The sequence below is a fragment of the Meleagris gallopavo genome, chromosome 11 (assembly GCF_000146605.3).
Source record: "Meleagris gallopavo isolate NT-WF06-2002-E0010 breed Aviagen turkey brand Nicholas breeding stock chromosome 11, Turkey_5.1, whole genome shotgun sequence".
Lineage (NCBI taxonomy): Eukaryota > Metazoa > Chordata > Aves > Galliformes > Phasianidae > Meleagris > Meleagris gallopavo.
In genome coordinates this window covers 20,762,697-20,780,710 of record NC_015021.2, presented here as the reverse complement: position 1 = coordinate 20,780,710, position 18,014 = coordinate 20,762,697, and positions in this window count along the sequence as shown.

Here is an 18,014-nt window from a genome sequence, read left to right as displayed (position 1 = left end):
TTATGTCCGTTTCCCCTCGTCCTGTCTCCACGTACCACTGAAAAGAGACTGGCCTCACCGCTATGGCCGCCACACCTCAGATATTTATAAACCTGGATCAGGTCCCCTCTCAGTTGTCTTTTCTCAAGGCTAAACAGACCCAGTTCACTCAGCCTTTCTTCATAGGGAAGATGCTCCAGGCCCTTCACCATCTTTGTGGCCCTCCGCTGGACTCTTTCCAAGAGATCCCTGTCTTTTTGTACTGGGGAGCCCAGAACTGGACACAGTACTCCAGATGAGGCCTTACCAGGGCAGAGTAGAGTCATTGAGGGTGGCTTTAGGCATTTCTAGGTGCTTGGAGCTGGGGTTTCGACACCTCTGAACTCATAAAGATGCTATTTTTCTTTTTTACATCCTTTCTAACACCTTCTGAAATGGAAATGATAACTTGCTCCTCTCCTGGCTAACTGGGACTAGAGCACAGGAATTTCACAAGGGAAAAAATGCTTCCCCCACATCTGTTGTGTTTGTCTCCATTTTTGCTTTTGTACTGTCTAATTTGCTCTACTGAACTGCCAGTCATCTCCTGGGGATGCTTTCTTTGCTTGACTGCCAGTAGGACCATCTGATTTAAGGCCTCAATGTGTGCTTGCAAGCCCTGAGGCTGTGATGCACAGTCTGGAGGCTGGACCTGGGCATGAGATCAAAGAGTGGCCTGCAGTGATTCCCACCTTCATTACCACTGTGCAGCTGTTTCAGAGCTCAGAGGAGTTCAGGGCTAATGAAGAAGCATTGCCCTCCCTCTGCTGACCTATTTCCCCTCCTTGCTCAGCTCTGGAGAAGCTGGTGGCCAAGTTGCCTCTGGCTCACCTCAATCAACTCCATTTATTTTGGGATCCTTCAGCGATCCTGAAAATGGGCCCAGACTGACAATTCTGAGGTAGAGAGATATAAAGCACCTATTTTTTGCTGTTCTGTTTTTGGAGTATTTTATTCTGAAGCAGCGGATGCTACTTTCATTGCAGGAAGCATTATGAGAAGATTAAAAAGGTTAGGAACTTAGCTAGACCTGAGGAGATTTAGAAGCCCTGTTCTTCTGTACTGCTCTATCATACCACATTTCCTTCTCCATCCCGTAGAGTACTAACTTCCATAATTGCCTAATTCCTGTAAGGTAATCAATAGAATGAATAAGCTTCTGTTCATGTACCTTGGGAAGGCTGATAATACATAAAAATAAGGGCAAATCAGATATATGACTCAAGCTTCTAAAGCAACATAGAACTACATTCAATTCCTTCACTACAAGCTACTGAGGCTACAAAATCTAGTAGAAATGCAGAGCACAAAGGAAAAGCAGTGCCAGCCTCTTTAGAAAGCTGTACCTATCATTGGCAAGGTCTGGTTGGCATTCATGTCTCTCAGTCCTTTGACTGATTTGTTTCTGAGGTGTAACAGCTGCCTACAGGTTGTACCTACACAAGTGAATCCAACGTGACACACAGCCAGAACATTGCAGTACACTGCTTCTTGTACTAATAAATATTTAAGCACGCAACCAAAGTGCTTCTTCAGCATCAGTTCCTTCTCTGTTGCAAGTGGCATACAGCAAATAGCAAACTGCTGTTCAAAAAGGAAAATGAAAAAGGCCATCGATAAACTTCTGATGATGGATAATGCATTTAATTGTTTTTGTTTGTTTCTAAGTAAAGTTCCATGAGGTTTTGCATGTGGAGTCTGATCCTGTGCATGTACTTGTAGGCTAACAACAAGGGAATGGAGAAAAAAATTGTCTGCTGGCCACAATTCAAGACTCTTATTGATGAAAATCAAGGGTAATTTTGTCTAGGAAAGGGAAGAAAACTATGTCAGCCTTTCAGGGACAGAGCACACTTCTCCTCCCTCTCCTCATTTGGTCACACAGGAGAGATTTACCCAGTGCAGACCCCAGCGACGCTCATTAGCAGAACAGCCTAGACCCAGACAGCAGTGCCAACCTATTTTATAAGCTTACTTTGCCTCATCAGTCCGGTGACTCTGGGATGAGCAATCACAGCTTTAGCAGAAACCCTGAAAATAATATTTATATAGTTACATGACAAACAGGCATGGGCAGAATGCATTTTATAAAACAGAAAATGTTAATTGCTTCTGAGCGTCTAGAGATTACTCTACCTGAAAATATTTGAAGTTTTGGATGAGAACTCGTACATTGTGGCACATCAACTGCAAGCCAAAATTTTCACTTGTTTTCTCTCTGGATTTTAAAATTAGGGACAAAGAGAAGAAAAAATTCAGTCGGTATTCAAAAGAAATTAAAAGGAGAGACGTGTCAGGAATTGATTTTAAAACTTCCTACTCAGCTGCGTTGGCTTTCCTGGCTAGATAGTCCTCTGATTGAGTCACATGGAGCACAAATTTGAGATTATTTTCACCTGGAATCTCAAATGCTTACCGAGAACCTTCTGGTTTGTAAATTAGCAACTGAGGATGGGGGAAAAGAAAAAGGAAAATGGCTTCTTTCTCTAGAAGAAAATGTGGGATATCTTCTTCCATCCTCAATTCCATAATGAGATTTGTCTTTGGCTTCCATGAACCTTTTCTCTGAGTTCAGAGAAAGCTGGTGGTGCAGAAGTCATTGCATCTCTTGTTGTGAATACCCTTTTCTTCCTCTCAAGAGAACTCCTCAATCAGAGGAGCCAGTTTTTGGGTTGCGAGTGATAAAAAAGAAGAAAAAAGCAATGGGACTTTGCCCATCTTTATTTACCGCACCAGAAAACATTCACTGGTTGAGCTGCAATGCTCACTGTGGGTTTTAATCTCATTTTCTCTAAAATATCTGTTTATTTTTTTCGACTGGCAGAAGAAAATTAACAAATGTAAATATACGTTCCCATCTCTGAACTGCAGAATAGAGTTAGCTTGGGGAAGGCTTGGAAATGGATGCTATCAAGTTTCTGTGGAAAAAGAATAGCCATTCAAAATTCATAGTTTCAGTTTTTATGAGATACGAGTCCATTCTGTTTCATTATAAACTAGAAGGGATTTTTCACTGTGATCCCAGAAGAAAACAGAAAACAAGAAGATGCAGGAGAGATTCAGAACAACTGTGATTTCGCATAGTGTAATTAATTCTGCAGGCATACAGAAAACAAGGAGGTGCAGGTAGGAAAAGATCCACAGGAAATTTATTCCACAGAAACATACCTTCACTTTAATGGAATCCATATTTGACTTTCAAAATATTTTTCTCTGTTTTCACACTAGACTTACTTTGCTAATGAGTTTACCCTGAAACTTACCTTTCCATTGTAACTGAGAGAGGTCTACACGTTGACATTCATAAGGATATCACTTCCCCTTCGTATCACAATACATATGGGGATACTTGGGGCTGTCATAGGTGGAGCAAGTCAGATATAACTTTGAACTTCAGCCTAAAGCAGTGCAGAAGCAGTGTTTTTTTCCACAATGCAGAAAGGGTACATCCCATCAGAAATGCAAGTTTATAATTAAATGCAAGATTGGATTGAATTTGGTCAGCCCGTGAGGAGGAGTTACTATTCTGAAGGGCTGTTATTTCAGAGGGTGCTTTAAGAACTTTGAATATTATTGTTCTCCTCCATGTTATGAAATGCATGCATCTCAGCATGCTGTCTGAGAGCCCTCCCAGCTGTTTCCAAAGAGCAGCTATTATCATCTGCAGGCAAGATCGTTTTGCACCACAGCAGTTATTAGAAGGACTCCTGTGTAATCATTTATAGCATGTGTGGATCTTAGCACTGTAGCTAAATTTTTCAGACTAGGCTGTAATATATTATGGGCATCACATATTCTCCTCATTATTACTCATAATTCTGCATCTCAATGAATCAAAATAAAAGGGCTCCTAGTCTGGTAGCAGTGAGCACTGTATCTGACTTTTTTTTTGAATGCAGGATAAGAAGATAAAAAAGGCAAAATAATTGTTGTGCTATGCCACATGAACTCACAGTCAATAGTCCACAAAGAAGTAATTTATGTAGACATTTTGGCACTGCAAATTTTCAATGTCCTCTTCAAAAAGACACTTGTTCTGTATTTCTTTCATTTCTGAATGACAGAGGTCTCTGATTCCCAAGAAAATGCAAAAGGACCTTGAAATAAAATGATGCCATAATGACTTACAGTGATACACTCCTCCCAAGTTTTCAGGACAATTATATGCTTATTACTTTGGAAGAGTTAGAAAACAAGCAAGCTGCAGCTTTTAATGAAGCTTTCATAGCAGAGAGAAGAACTATGAAAAAGCATTTAAAGCAGCTCATCTCCTCCTCTATTCAGGCTCTCTTTCATTTCCAGAGACAGTTGCAATGAGAAATTGGATGCTATCCAGTTCAGATTTATAAGGAAGCAGAAAAGGAGATAATGGCGGAAGCGTGCGCTTTTTTCCTCCATGTAAATTCAGATCATCTTTAACGTTTGATCAGATTTTGAGGAACACGAGACAAAAAAGCAGCAGATATTTCCAAGTAGGCACTTTAAAAATTCAAAAGAGCTTTGCAGAGTCTCCCTGCACTCATAGCAGCTTCAGTTTCCTTTTATTATTTCTGGGGAAGATAGAGAACATAACCATCTTCTTAGCTTGGCTCTCTGATTATAAAACCCAACTCAAAGCAACTGAAAGTTCTGCTTACAATGTACAGACATACATCTCGGGCCTTTGTACTGTCATGCTGCTGCTATTCTAACAAGCTAGAAATATGTATGCAAGAGAGGAAGATGCATCAGGATCAGAGGAAGAGGCAGTTAACACTATATTACTGAGACTGATCTCCTCATCAGTCCACAAAATCCTAATGTGACCCGAGTGGAGATATTTTATATTATGGGGAAGGAATTCTCTCACCCTTTGATGACGCTACATTTATGCTACCATTATTCAACCATTCCCTGATCAGAAAGCACAACACTGCTACACCAGTTTTCACTCCTCGATTCAGATACACAAACACACAAGTTACGGTCATCCTGTAAGTGCATCTGTTAGTGCATTTAGTGCTGCACAATCCTCCTTTACTTCTGGGCGACACATGCAGAAGCCAAACGGCCACAGCGTTTGGATTTGTCTGGATGATGTACCATGAGATATGGTTAGTAGCTTAGTGGGTAGTAACGGTGATAGCAGGCCGGTTGGACTAGATGATCTTGTAGGTTCTTTCCAACCTTGTGATTCTGTGATTCTATGATATGAGAGTTTTCCCTTTTCTGCTCTAAACCTGTAACCTCACAGACGCTCGTGAAAATAAATGGTTGAGCAGAGCAAATCTACTCATCTATTTTTCTGCTTGAAGTAACTCATCAGAAACTTCACAACAAAAAACTTGTTTTGGGTTTCAGTTCTGGAAGTACGTCCCCACCACGTGAAAAAAAATAACAAATATTGATGTGCATACAATATTTCGAATGTAAGTATTTGAATTCAGGAACTTACCCTTTTGTACCCTCCTGTAAGAAATCTGCCTTTGTGTGATAACACGAAGTTATTACAGATGACTGAAAAGTGCAACCGCTGCTGTGCCTAAAGCTTGGCCAAGGGAATTTAAGGTTGAAGACATTATTGGTTGCTCTTCTGTCTGTCCGTTTTCATAAGTATTGCTATTCAGAGCAGAGTATTAAACCTCAACTTGAGCAGAATCAGATATGAAATATATTTCTGTCATCCCCAAAACTTTCTGGACAACTCCGAATATGTCTCTTCATGCAGCCAACTATTAATACCAGAGAGTGCAGACTGCCCCAAATCTTCCTTTTCCAGACTTCAAGGAGTCATAATTCTTTGGTATTTTGAGGGATGTTGTGAATCAATTCCCTATTCAGGGTTTCATTTTAAAGACTCAAAACAGTCCCAAATATGAACTGTGTGGAAATAGTTCCTCTCTTTGCTTTTTTTTTTTTTTTAATTATTATTTATTTTTTCTCTAAAGCCTGCGTATATTTCAGTGTTCAGATGTCAATGAAGAGGTTTTATAGCAGGTCTAGTAAAGCACAGTTCTCCAATTACAACCTAGCTGTAAAATATACAGTAGGCTTTTTTTCCTTTTTACTTCCAGGCAATGAGTTTTGGTCATGTCAGTTAAACCCAGCTAAAAGAAGGAGGAAAAAATAAGAGAGAGATGACTGTTCAGTGAACCTCGGGAGAGTTATGAAGTTATACAACCTCAGAAGGATTTTAGGTAGTTTTATACTGCTTGGCTCAGCTCATATTTATGTCATCTGTCTCAGTGCCTGAAATGAGCTGAGCTATGTGCTTGATAAAGAAAAGCACCTCCACTGACTGATGTATCTAAGAAATTCAGTTTGGACATGGCTGGATGAACCAGAAAAGAGGATGATATGTGCACAAATCTTGCTATGATAGATGTCACGTAAGCGAGAACTAGATAATGCTCAACACAACAAAAAGAAAAGAATGTGAAGGAAAACATTCACTAAAGAGATAGAATTTTGTTTAAAGTTTAACACTTCCTTGTGAACTTAGTTATGTCCAAATTAGTTTAAACTCGGAGGAGGAAATTGGAGAAGAATTACAGTAATCTGGAACTTTGTGCTGCAAATGTACCACCTACTCCTGGTAACAACTATAAACGTAGCCTAATTCAGTCTAATTATCCAATAACAGTTGCATTTTGACTAAGTGAGATGCTAAAAAATCTCTTCCAAGAACCTGCAGATACTTTGTGGAGTAATGATCTATCAGTGAAGATTTATCTACGGTTTCACCTGATAAGATTTTTCATCTTGTCTCAAATGGTGCAATTTACCACACTCAGCACGCTGCATTGCGTTCATATATGTAGAGAGGAACCGGATTGATTGTCTTCATCCTTTCTGCCACTAAACTCAGCAGCAAATTAGCAGCTCACAATTCCAGCAAATGACTGCTCTTTTTTTTTTTTCTCTCCTAGTGCTTAGGGAGAAATTGGACTCCAAAGCTTTGGCTGGGAAGCTGAGGGCTTATTTTGAAACTCTCCAAGGAGAAAATAGATATCAAGATGTTGTTATAATTAGTAAAGTGGTACAGCAAAATATGAGGCAGTCATAATGTTTTGGAGAACCCAACCAAACTGAATCACAGAAAGGCTCGGGTTAGAAGGGACCTTACAGAGCATCCAGGTTCAACCCCTTGCCATTTATTCTTAGCCTGGATAAATCCAACGTTACAAAAATAGCAGAAGTAAAAACCTTCAGAAAGAAAGCCATATCTTTACTGCCATGAGGCATACGTTATGTCTTCACAGAGACTTTCAGTTCTTCCTTGCAGGGTGAGGGGTAACACTTCACTAGGTGTACCTGTGGCCCTTTCCCAGGCTAGAAGTGAGTCCAAGTCTGATCTTTTATAAGAAGACCGGCTGTCTTTTCTCTGAGCCCAATTACAGAAGACGTGTCTGTTTCTGCAAGAAAGGCTAAACCACGCTCGATGAGTAGTGTATGGTGCTGGAGTAAAGTGCATTTGAGGTTAAAATCCTGGGACTGAAACGGCTCCCAGGAGAGGTCAAAGTGTGCACGAGCGTAGCTGAGAAGGTCGTGAGTTCTTTGTAAAAATACTATATATGGATAGCTGTATAGCTACCAGGGTATAGAATTAGCACTGTGTGTCACGGTCATTAAATTCTTTAAATTGATATATTTTCATTCTTATTTATTCTTGGTTTCAGTGTATCTTGTTATTCCTCTAAACACCATGGAGAAAGCATTTGCATTTTCAAATGTTCTATGAGATTTTGCCTCTTAAAATATGGATTTGGATGGAGTATTGAATATTTCCTTAAGAATATGAAAAGTTTTAGGAAGTTGCTGATGGTTTATGTTTCTGCAGATGAAATCATTGAAGTAATTCATAGAGAATATCTTTAACTGATTTAACTGTGGGTGAAATTCTGCCAACAGTTTTCTTAAGAGCAAGTTTGGAGTAGCTGTATCAACAGACTGCCAGATTAGAACATATTTAAACACAAAATTCATGTTGCACGTTGTATCACTGCACCCTGGATGGGTTTTGAATCTAGCAGCTTTGGTATAAGCACAGTAAGCAATTGCTATGGAGTAATTTTTGTTGTTGTTGTTGTTAATTAATTAATGTATTTCACATTTCTTCTAGGATCAATTTCATTTACATAATTAGAGGAATCATTTTAAATGGTCTGTACCTATGGAAATTATTTTCCCACACTACAATAGCAAACCGTACTTGCAGAAAATTCATATCTTGCAGGTGTGGCTTCATCCATGCAGTGACATTCCATACATCAATCACCCTCGGGAGTTCTTTCTTTGCGCACAAGACACACACATAGCCAGAGATAACACTTGTGAAGACTATAACACGATAGAGTATATAGCAGAATACATTCTGGCCTTCTTAATCATTTTGTGATGTAATGAATGAAAACTGCAGAGCCTAGCACATACATTTTGTATACAAATCACCTCAGCTCAGTACCTGGGGGATAACGTGCAGAGATTTTTGTAGTCTGGAAGATCTTGTGTGCAGCCATCCTTACACGTGCATAAATCAGGAGCAAAGGAATCTTCTGCTGTGAGGCAGTGGGACCAGGCCAGGCACAGCCCAATTCAGAGAGGGGCATCCAAGCTCCGAGCAAAGGATAACAACTGAGGGAGTAACTCCACTTCGCAGCACAGCTATGCTCTTGAAATGCTGCACAAAGTCCAGTGGGGCTGAACCACTCTAGCTGCTCACTTGATATTTCCCTTGAAAATAAAGTCAATTAGATTCGGATACAGCGACATTGTTGTTGTTGTTTTCTCTCTGACAACACATTTTTTTCCATCCACTCCTCCAAACACCAGTCTGCCTGCTGGTGAGCTTCCTACACACATCACCAAGGCCAACATGGGCTTCTGAGCTCCAATGGAAACCCTGAACGCATGGGACACCTCACTCTATGCAGTGAATACCGATCGTTTTCCTCTCATTTCTGTTTAAGTCTTATTCATTCTGAATCTCTCCTCTTGCTTTGTCTTTTAAATGTTATTTGTACCATTTTATCATTGCTCTTCACTTTTTCCCTTCCATAAAAAGCAATAAAATATTAATGTGGCATAGAAAAATCTGTCTGTGCTAGTAGTCTCTCAGAACCATTGATGAATCCATGAATAAAATATGCATCTTTATTTTGCTTGTTGTATATCAGATTTCAGGAGTTCATTATATTTTCTGTGAAGTAAGCTTGTCCAACAGAGCTTTTGCTTGTTTGCTTACTTGCTTTTATTTTAGGTAACTCTTGATTTATTAACCTTTGGAAAAGGTAATGTCTGATATGGCCTTACATGAAACATGAAACTTTCATTCGGATCAATTTTCTGCTCTCTCTCATCTGAAAAAGAAAAAAAAAAAAGCATCTTTTTCATCCTCTTGCTGTGGAGTTACATTTTCCAATATTACCTTGGCCTAAGAAAAGATCTTTTGACTGCAAAGATTGGTGTTCACTATAAAACCAAACACCCCCAAACTGGGATATTGAAACAGGGACACTATTTGATGTGGAAAATACTGCTATCTTTAGCAATCTTAATCAACATCTTTTTTTCTAATTCCACACTAATCTGAAAGCTTAAGTGATTTTTTTTTTTTTAAACTATAATTATGCCTTAGTCTCTTTGTGCTAGACTGATGACAATATAAATCTGAAGCAGTTTCTCTGGAGATGTCTACGCTGCCTACAGCTATGCTGGTTCACTGACAAAGGATCTGCTCATTTGGGTGGCATGTTCTTGAGATAATCTTATCAGAGATGGATTTTTATAGCCTCGATTTCTAACAATCTGTTTAACCAAGGCAAAAAACTTTGTCTTAAACCTATGAAACAGAGATAAAGAATTAATGACGAACAACTGTCCCTCCAAGGGATGACAGCAAACAGTTTATGCTAGCAGCTATAAGAAATCACTGCCCATTTAGGGTCATGTGGCTGTCCCTGTGGGGGACACACCATGATTAAAGTATAGATCTTCCTGCTCCAGAAATGCAGATAAAAATTCTGATAAGATGAACTCCACACGTTCAGTTTGGAGAAGAAAAGTCTACCCTTTCAATGAAAAGCCTAGTACAGATTTGGATATAGAAAAGAATAAGAAAGGTATTGTAGAGTCCATAAATAAAAATCACAATAATAATATTCAAAATGAATAAACGTTTAAAATTCACTCTGAAAAAGATATCTTTCCATGTTCTTCATCTGTATATAGTGTTACGATTGTTTTACAGCCATTACTGTAGCCATCATTGTTATTGAATATTTCTTAGGTAAGCACTGCATTATGGTTACCAGGACATCAGTCCCTGAAGTTCATCGGTGGCCTTTCCAAGAGAAAACATCACTAAAGGCAAAAAGAAGCTGAAGTCCACACTGAATTTTGGCTGAAGGCAGAAGGGTTAGGAGAGGCTGCCAGTTGGGTAGCATCCCATGAAAGAAGTCCCCTAAACTCACAAGTCTATGCAGAGCCTTAAGGGGAAGTGCATTGGTTGGCTGATAGCATGTTCTGTAGCACTTTAATATTTACTGCTAATGATTAATAGCATACTGCACAAACGCCACTGTATAATGACAATGCAGTGTTGAGGATTTTCTTTCTTTCTTCATTTAAAAAAAAAAAAAACAACACACCCAGAGCAGCTTTTTTCCCCTCTATACTCCTGTATTTCAAAAGATCAGTGCCAAGCTGGGGAGGGAGGCTTCTCCCATTGCCCTCTCCACTTTACATTTTCTGCCCATCTTCTGGAAAGAGTCAGCCCTTGAGCGGGTTCTTAAAACACTGATAGTCACAAAGAAAACGTACAATGAGGGGAAAATAGGAATCTCAGAGGATTTTACGTGGAATAGACATTAGATACTGCAACAGCCTAAGTCATGGCACAGAGTGATCATCATCAAGTAGACAAGTCAAATGGCAAATAGACAAACAAATCACGATCTAGCCACAGACCCTTTGCAAGCAACCACTGTTTCGAAGAGATTGCTCAAACCATTTTGTACACGGCTAAAGATGTAAGATGACAATAGGCCTTGCACTACCTTCAACATGAGGTGAATTTGCTGAGCTGTTAAAAAAATTGCATCACACCCTGTTTTGGAGGAAGAATCAGAGGTTTCCATGTACTTCTATTTTTATGGGTTTTTTGTTTGGTTGGTTTCTTTTTTAGTGAACTATTCCCTAGAGAAATGAGGGATACTGGGTGTGAGGATTTCAGACAAAGATGACTTTATTGACTGGTGCTCCTTACTACAAAGTTATAATTAAAAATAAGTATTAAAACTGGTTACAGGGTAACCTGGAACTCTAGAGCTAGCAGTTCACAATAAAAATCACATCGTGTTTACCTTGTCGGAAAAGCCATCCCCAATCCAATTTTAAAGTTCTGCAGTGGTAATTGAAGGCTGCAGGAGGCTGTTCAGCAAAACTTCAGATTAGGATTCAGCTGAGAACATATCACCATGCAGCAATATCTTAGTCATGTCTTGAATGGCTTCTGGGCAGGCAGTTTTGAGAACAGGGTTTAATATTATGAGAGCTTTGCAATCTGTATACTCAAGAATTAAGAGTATTTAAGTCAGGAAGTGGATACAGCAAACTATCTGTTAGAAATTAGCTCTACTAAAGTATTGATCTCATAACTCGGTTAGCTTCTGTACTCCAAGAGCAGGGCTGTGTTTTTTGGCCAGAAAGAACAGTACTGCTGCCAGATGATCGGCCTGTGAGACTGAAAGATCATCCTCTGAGTTCCTAAACAGTATGAATATATCTCACATAAATATATTTATAAAGATAGGATAATATATGCTTAACCTTTACAGAAAAGGTCAGGACTAAGCCCTTAGGTATCTCATTTCGGAGAATCACAGAATCACAGATTTGCAGGGGTTGGAAGGGACCTCAAGAGATTATCGAGTCCAACCCCCCCAGGAAGATGAAGCATGCATTTCTGTAGCTGTTTAAATCCGCTCCCTCACATAGCCTCCATTATATTCTACTTTATTTTTTCTTTATTATTTTTAAAATATAAGTTTCCTGTATTGCAATTTTCAGTTTCTAAGACTTCACCATGCAAGGGCGTTGTACCTTTGAAAAGCACGTCAGTCCTTGTGCAGCTTCTCTTCTACCTCAGTATGACACAAGAAAGCAAATTAGTCAACTTTTGTGCTTTTCCTTTCTTCTTTCTTTTTTTAAATGAGCAAGTGTTCTGTGATCTTATCTGGCTCCTGATTTGTGGTAGCTACTGATCTTCTATGCTTTAGTGGCAGATGGATGATATGAGTTATAAAATATTAAGGCAAAGAGAAGAGCAGCCTGTGAGATTACTAATTAATTTTCTAAAGAATTATCTAGCAGAAATGCTAGCTTTAAATTGTTTCCTATTTCTTTTTAATTTAAACAAAGCCATTTAAGATGGCCTACTGGCATCTGTCTGTGTTGACTTTCATGTATTTTATTGGTCTTTCAGTGTTGCGTCTATTGCTCAGTGACTCTGAACGTCCCCGTAGTTTCTCAATGAAAATAAAAGATGCTTAGTGTGGAAATCATTTCCCTTATTCTGGGATGTAGTACATTTAACAGTCTAATGCCGAATCTCTTCTACGCAACTGTTCTGAAGCAAACTGCAATTTAGGCTCTCCCATCCTAGGAGATCCCACGATTCGTAATGGGACATACACTGACACTTGATCTCACGCAATGAATGAAAGAGATAAAACATGGGGAGGAAAATTTATCACCATCCACTTCTGCTGGCACAGCACGGAGGTGCAGGAAGAGCTGTTCAGTTTCACATAAAATAGCCTGTGGCACAGTCAGGTGCTGAACTTTGCCGTTGTGCTTTTCATCTCAGCCCCAGGGACATACAACCATCCTCACACTTACATTTTCAGAGAAATGGGTTCGTCTTTCTGGAGATGTTAGAATGAATCAAGGCAGAAAGCAATAGTGTGATACGCTGTATGTTTGAGGCTTATTGTCAATATAAGTAGGATTACAGAAATGGCTGTATATCACTTTTTCAAGTACTTGATGAAACAGCTTCTTTGATTTTTAAAACATAGAAAAAAAAATCTGTCAGCTTCTCTAGAATTTGCTACGTTTCTCATAGAAGCAAGAAAGGAAAAATTCTTGAGCCTTGAAGAACAATAATTAGTGTGTGTTAATTTGCAACTCTTCACATTTGCCTTCAAATAATCACAATGCAGCAGCCAAATAAGGCCACGCGATTGTTCCTGCAATAATACCACTTACAACAAAATGATTTTGCTATTAATACATCCGTAGAAGTCTTGGCAGAGCTTTCATAAAAACTTATTGGACTTTTCCACCTAGATCTACAGTACAACATCTGATTATCCCCTCCATTATTTCCATCAGACAGTAATAGTATTTCACATTACTTAAAAAAAATAAAAAAAAAAATCAAGGGCAACCTCCTCAGCTGCTTTGAATGGGAAAGTTGCCTGCGCTGGCAGTCCTGAGGTTACACCCACAAAAAACTGACTTATGCTTTAAACAGTATAAATCGCTTATATCAGAAACAGCAAAACACAGCATTTGTCTGACATACTTCAGGTAATATACTCCTTAAATTATTTCTTATTTTCTCTTTAGCTTCCAACAGCTTTTCTGGTAGTAATTTTTATAATGAGAGGAAAATCCTGGATAAGACAAATGGTTTAAATATTTAAATATAACGATTAAACCAGTTACGGTAAGCTTACTTAATCTGGAAAAAGCTGAGCAGTGCAATGATGCAGAGAATTAGCACAGAGGCTGCAAGCAGCAGCAGGGCTTGGAGCATCCACTAGCAGCACCTCCAAGCTCGGTAATGAGCTCCTGTAACCGAAAGGTCTGAAAGGAAGGAGAAGGTTCTTCCACCAAGCAGGGACACCAACAGCTCAAGTGATTTATGAATAAGGGCTTTGCTTGGCTTCCACGTCAGAGCAAATTTTCCCTTACTAGCAGCTTCAGGATGAGACCCGGCAATAGGATGAGACAAAAGGCAATAGATCGAGAAGAATGTAAGAAGTTTGCAAAATGTCACTTACGTGCATTCAAAGTCATTTCCTAGTTCTCTTTCTAGGCTGTGTGCCAAGCAAAGCAGAGCTTTCACATTAAGAATGAACGAACCACAAATTTTACAGAGCAAGGATAATTTTTGCTCACTAGGTTTATGGAGGAAAATAGAAAAAGAAAACCAGGTCACGTGGTTAGAATTTAGCTAAATGTTATGATAGTTACAGAAAAGAATGCAAACTCTGATAGTGAGGTCATCCATCTGACACAAGTGCTTTTTTTTTCCTTTTAAACTCCAACCACATCAGCAAGTCTTCACTTTTATTGGACTTCAAGTACTGCTTGCAAGTCCTCAAAGAAGAATAGGACTAAACATTTATCACAACAGGAACATAATGAAAGAGGTATGCTTGCTTCTTCAAGGATTTGTTAACCTGTTAAGGAGCACCATTTATTATTTTATTTATTTCCACATGCCTACCATAATATATACAGGAGAGAAAATGAAAGACCTCTTTCCCAGCATAGAGGTCTTTTTTCCTCTTCATTTTCCCAGTTGCTCTCATGGACAGTGGGTTATTAGTGCCCTTTCACTCTCCAGCACATCAAATTTTCAGGTTTCAGAATTTTTACCCTGTTGACTGAATGCATTCCATTGAATTTCCTTACTTCTTTCACATTGCTAAGGTCTGTTTCAGGTTTTGATAGAACAATTAACTGCTACGCAGAACAGGAGAATAAAACTGGAAGTATAAGAGTAATGACAAGGAGCTCCTCAAATAACCTCGGAATGTTAAGAACTGACAATTCACTAGCTAAAGGTTCTTAAAAATCAGAGGAAATCATTTAAAGTGGCTACAACAAAAGCATTTTAGAACTTATTGAGTGAAAAAGTAAATTAAACATTTTCTTACAAAATTAAAATTTGCACTTGCTCTGGGCCTCCAAAAAGCCTGAAACTTGTTAATAATGAATTTCAAAAATACATAAATGCATTTTATTCAATAATTTTTTTTTTTAATCTTGGGATATTTTCCCAGTGATTTATCAGTCTTTTGTTGATTAAAAGCTTAGTGAAATTGTCAAAAAATTATCAGCATTATGAATTGATCTGTCTCTAGTTTTGGTGGAAAAAGTACAGGCAAAACACTTTCTAAAACAGCAATGACACAATGTGCAAGGGAAAGATCACATTGCTTTTCATTATCAGCTGTTGGGCTTCCTTCTTGCACAATGACAGGTTGGATATTAGGACAAACAACTTCAAAAGAATGGTCAAAGGCTGAAACAGGCTGCCCAGAGATGTGATGGAGTCACCATCCCTGGAAGCATCCAAGGAACATTTAGATGTTGTACTAAGGAACATGGCTTAGTGGGGGAATATTGATGGTAGGTGGATGTTTGGACTGGTTGATCTTCGAAGTCTCTTCTAACCTTGATGGTTCTATTCTATGATTCTATGTTGCTGTCCCTAAAGAGCATCTCTGTGACACCCACATTTGTCAAACAGAAGTGAAACAATTTCTTCTTTTAGTCTTTTTAGTCTAAAGAACTACGTATCTCCTATGCATCTTTGTAGGCGTGCACTAAGGGGCAGAGAGAACCACTCCCTCAGTCAAAACCATTAACATAGAAATTCACTGCAATGATTCTTTGTGGGGTTTTACTCAGAAGAAAGCAGAATAATTCTGGGCAAGAGAAGAAGATGCAAATCCCAGCACCCCTCATCTCTCTTGAACATCTCCATTGCAGCACCTGGCTGGTTTCGTGTGCCATCCCCACTGCAGAACTGATTACCATGCTGGGATCAATTTTCAATGTCTTTATCATTATTAACTGACCTCAGGGGAAAAAAAACAACAACAACAACAACAAACAAAAAAAACAAACCACAAACCCACACAAGTAGAAAAGTAGAGAACTCAAAATCCTCTAAATTTGTGCATTTCTGTTAATGCTTAAATTGTAATGAACAGCCTAAGTGATACTGTATCTTGAAGAAAACAAGAGAGGAAAGCCAATCACCCCCAAAAAAGAATTCAGCCATCAGCAGTGGTTAGTTGTGCATTAAGCAAGGCAGCAATCTTTAATCTATTAGTTCTCTGTATAAACACATTGATGATGGTCTCCTAAGAAACTATGGAGATCCAAACAGTGCTGCAATATGTGATGAGGTGTCTTAATTACACCAGTTACAAGAATTTGATCATTAAATTTTCATAGTATGTTGCAGTATGGGTCACTCAAGAAAAAGCCAAGTCCACATATTTTCACCACTACACTTACATGATTTTCATTCTAAAAACTGAAGGACTACATCTGAAGTTATATCACAACAAGTTGCAGCAAATCTAATCCTAGCTTTGACATTATTTTTCAACTCTGGAAAATGGAAAATTTTGCTCCTTCTATTGTCAAAGGTGCACTCAAGCTAATGCACTGCAGGTCAGTTCAAGAACCTACTACCCACACAGAGAAAACTCATGCATTTTTTTACTCATCGCGTTGAGAATTTTCTAAATAAAACTCACTGAAATTCATCTGTGTGTCAAAATTAGGAGGAAAAATGAAAAATAAAGCTGTCAAAGAAGCAACAGAAGGAAGAAAGGAGGTGACACATCTATTCAGTCTATCAGTAACGCAAGTCAGAGTCACCTGTCCTGAAAATACTACTGCTAGATATTTAATCCTATTCAAAAGTTTTAACTTCACAGCAAATCCATGCAGAATTATACAGCACTCTTACTATCAGTGACACAAGCATTTATAAGAGGTTCTCTGCCCAAACTCTTCAACCTGATGCGCTGTTCAAAGCAGCCTTGCCAGAACAGAGGAGTGCAATTAACTGTCATTAATTATGGATGTGTGCAAAGAACATATGGATTTCTTCAAAATCCACTTGTTGAAAAACCTCAAAGAACGTCGCAATTACTTGGATTACCTTTCTCTTTGGGTGATCTAAGAAAATAATTAAGAGGTTATTGGGTATGCACAGAAAAGGCCACATCCGCAGCCACCTAAACCTAGGCTCATGTGTCATCAGGTTACAAAGCCAAACACTAAACTGCCATAAGTATAACATGAGCCATGCTAGCTAAATGCTCACTGACATCTCAGTATGATATGCCATTCTACAATGCCAAAACTGATCAAGATATTCTGTTTTCCATACCATGGAAAAATGATTTCAGCTGTTAATCTAATTAGCACACAGTAAGATTATATTTTGTCCCTTGTTCAGAGCCACAGCACCGAACAGTTTCATTACAACAGACAAAAAGTACAGAAAGCAAGATGTTAAATTTATGAAAATATACAGCTCAATGTTTTTAAACAACAAAGGTTATTGTGATTTATAACAGAGTATGGCACACCCCCAGCAGTGGGCACTACATTGTGTGGACTGGAACAGATGTCACGAGAGCACAGAATGCAAAGTAAGTTCCTAAGTGGAATAGATCTTGATCCATAGTATTTTAATACTACCACTTCCTTTTGTTGTTTTGTTTTTGCTTGAATTCAAAATGGAAATTGCTTTTAAAATTCTCACTCAAGGAGAAATTCCACATTTATTTTTACAAGTCTAGCACTATTATTTCATCTTACTGTTATTTTGTAGCAAAAAATAGCAGAACTTTATTTTTAAGAGCTTAGGGCCGTAGAATCATAGAACAGCCCACACCAAAAGGGACCTCAAAAGAGCATCAGGTCCAACATTTCATGGAAGAAGCCTCAATGAGGTAACCATCCTCGTGGGTGGAAGAGTGTCATCCTCCATCTGCAGGTACTACACACAGAAAGTGAGCTTTTTGACAATCTGACTACTCGTAGCTGAACCAACAAGATTGTTCATGAGCAATCTCCTTCAGATATTCTCTCCATGTTGAACAAAAATAAGCAAACTGAAATGCTGTTACATTGCTCCCAAGAAAGGACTTCATTTTCTTCAGCCCCAAATGTTTTTTCTTTCCACGTCCTCT